Source organism: Mesoplodon densirostris, unplaced genomic scaffold (assembly GCF_025265405.1).
Source record: "Mesoplodon densirostris isolate mMesDen1 unplaced genomic scaffold, mMesDen1 primary haplotype scaffold_37, whole genome shotgun sequence".
Classification (NCBI taxonomy): Eukaryota; Metazoa; Chordata; class Mammalia; order Artiodactyla; family Ziphiidae; genus Mesoplodon; species Mesoplodon densirostris.
The window spans coordinates 10,462,019-10,465,426 of record NW_026778196.1 but is presented as its reverse complement, the minus strand read 5'-3'; positions in this window follow the sequence as shown (position 1 = coordinate 10,465,426).

The following is a 3,408-nucleotide window of genomic DNA, read 5'->3' as shown; positions in this document are numbered from 1 at the left end:
AGAAACCTTTCGTATTCACAGTGTGTCCATTCTCTAGGTTTCCTGTACATGTTATAGCTGTAGTAATATTCCCTTGAACCTGGAGAGTTGGGACCCATGGAATGGGGGCCATGCATTATTGCTTGAAAGGGTCTGCATTTGCTCATGCAATCTCACCAATCCTCTCAGTCCCAAGTGTCCAGCCTTATGCCACATGCAGCTGTCATTGTAGATAGGGTCTTTCCAGGTTTCCTCAATCACCCTGAAGGAATTGTAAAGAATTTCCCTGTTTTTTGGTTTTGCTTTTGAAACTCCTTTTTATAGTGAGTTTGAGCTGATTCTCGCTGCCATGTTTATGCCACTCTAGACACACTTGTTTGCCTTATGGAGTCATATCAATACATAGGTTTTAAGATTCTTACTAGTCAGATATATTCCTCTGCGGGAAATATGGGGTTTTGAGTCTCTTTCACTGAGGAAGGTGTAGGTCTTGTCTATTCCAAAGTTGGTTTTTGGAACGGTCCCTGTGCTTATATCAAACTCTGGTTTTATGCATCACCCCACCTCTCCATCCCCTTTAGGCAGGCATAAGAGTGTTTTCTAAATGTGAGACTCTGTTCTCTTTCCTAACTCAGTTCACGTGTAGCCATGTTTACAGGATCTTCATAAGTGATATCTTATGATAAGTTTCTTTTTCTGTGTGACTTATTTCACTTAGAATCATCGTACCTGAATCCACTCACTTTGCTGCTACTGGTCTTATGACCTTGATTTCATGGCTGAGGGATATTTCATCGTACGTAAGTACCACAATGTTTTGAACCATTTTTATATTTCCTGGGATATTTAAGGTGTACCCAAGTTGAGGTTCTTGTAGTCAGTGCAGCCCTAAATTTGGAGGTGGCTCTTTCTTATTGATTTTCAGTTTTCCCAAGGTATATTCCCTAGACTGGAAGTGGCTTTGGCTCTGTAGCTCTGTTGTTTACTTGTTTTAGGGAACACAATGCACTCCTCGAGTGACGCAGTTGGCAATTTACATCCCGCCCATCAGCATAACAAGGCTCCCTGTTCTCCAGGGCCTGTCTTGCCTTTATGGTTTTTACACATTTTGTGGATGTCCCTTTTGACCGGTGGGAAGTGATACTTCTTTGTAGTGCAGATTTGCATTGCCCGCTTGCTTGCTTGGCCAAAAAGGGCGTATGCGTTTTCTCCTGAATATATTCAGGAGAAAACGCATACGCCCTTTTTGGCCAAGTGCATCATTGTCCAAGTTGTGCCCCTCTTCCTGTGCTTTACAGGCGATTCCAAGGTACCTCTTGAAATCTGTTTCCTGCTATTTTGCCTCGCTTTCAAGTCCGCCTCGTTGACTTCCCTCAACAGATTTTTGGACGATAGTTGTCCTTTATCACTCTGCCAGTTTGTGAATTGCTGTGCCCCTGAGCTCCATTTCTCAACTCGTTTTTGTGAGCTGAACGCAAGTCCAAAATTTTGGATCATGTCCTATACTGGTTCCCGGTGGGTGGCTGAGACTTTGGTTAATTCTTCTTCCTTCCGGGAAATTAGAGTGACCTGTGCCCGTCCAAATGCCTAACAGCTACTCTCTCATGGGTTCTCCCTCGTCCCTTCCATCCTCTGCCAAATTGGGAACCTGTGCAAACCAGGAGGTTAAAGGGCCTGTCTCTCCAAGTTGGGAGATTGATAGTAAGGCAGTTGGAAAGTCAAACTGGAGCACCAGGAGAGGGACTATTCGTTGAGTTTTAGAAACCTTTCGTATTCACAGTGTGTCCATTCTCTAGGTTTCCTGTACATGTTATAGCTGTAGTAATATTCCCTTGAACCTGGAGAGTTGGGACCCATGGAATGGGGGCCATGCATTATTGCTTGAAAGGGTCTGCATTTGCTCACGCAATCTCACCAATTCTCTCAGTCCCAAGTGTCCAGCCTTATGCCACATCCAGCTGTCATTGTAGATAGGGTCTTTCCAGGTTTCCTCAGACACCCTGAAGGAATTGTAAAGAATTTCCCTGTTTTTTGGTTTTGCTTTTGAAATTCCGTTTTATAGTGAGTTTGAGCTGATTCTCGCTGCCATGTTTATGCCACTCTAGACACACTTGTTTGCCTTATGGAGTCATATCAATACATAGGTTTTAAGATTCTTACTAGTCAGATATATTCCTCTGCGGGAAATATGGGGTTTTGAGTCTCTTTCACTGAGGAAGGTGTAGGTCTTGTCTATTCCAAAGTTGGTTTTTGGAACGGTCCCTGTGCTTATATCAAACTCTGGTTTTATGCATCACCCCACCTCTCCATCCCCTTTAGGCAGGCACAAGAGTGTTTTCTAAATGTGAGACTCTGTTCTCTTTCCTAACTCAGTTCACGTGTAGCCATGTTTACAGGATCTTCATAAGTGATATCTTATGATAAGTTTCTTTTTCTGTGTGACTTATTTCACTTAGAATCATCGTACCTGAATCCACTCACTTTGCTGCTACTGGTCTTATGACATTGATTTCATGGCTGAGGGATATTCCATCGTACGTAAGTACCACAATGTTTTGAACCATTTTTATATTTCCTGGGATATTTAAGGTGTACCCAAGTTGAGGTTCTTGTAGTCAGTGCAGCCCTAAATTTGGAGGTGGCTCTTTCTTATTGATTTTCAGTTTTCCCAAGGTATATTCCCTAGACTGGAAGTGGCCTTGGCTCTGTAGCTCTGTTGTTTACTTGTTTTAGGGAACACAATGCACTCCTCGAGTGACGCAGTTGGCAAATTACATCCCGCCCATCAGCATAACAAGGCTCCCTGTTCTCCAGGGCCTGTCTTGCCTTTATGGTTTTTACACATTTTGTGGATGTCCCTTTTGACCGGTGGGAAGTGATACTTCTTTGTAGTGCAGATTTGCATTGCCTGCTTGCTTGCTTGGCCAAAAAGGGCGTATGCGTTTTCTCCTGAATATATTCAGAAGAAAACGCATACGCCCTTTTTGGCCAAGTGCATCATTGTCCAAGTTGTGCCCCTCTTCCTGTGCTTTACAGGCGATTCCAAGGTACCTCTTGAAATCTGTTTCCTGCTATTTTGCCTCGCTTTCAAGTCCGCCTCGTTGACTTCCCTCAACAGATTTTTGGACGATAGTTGTCCTTTATCACTCTGCCAGTTTGTGAATTGCTGTGCCCCTGAGCTCCATTTCTCAACTCGTTTTTTGTGAGCTGAACGCAAGTCCAAAATTTTGGATCATGTCCTATACTGGTTCCCGGTGGGTGGCTGAGACTTTGGTTAATTCTTCTTCCTGCCGGGAAATTAGAGTGACATGTGCCCGTCCAAATGCCTAACAGCTACTCTCTCATGGGTTCTCCCTCGTCCCTTCCATCCTCTGCCAAATTGGGAACCTGTGCAAACCAGGAGGTTAAAGGGCCTGTCTCTCCAAGTTG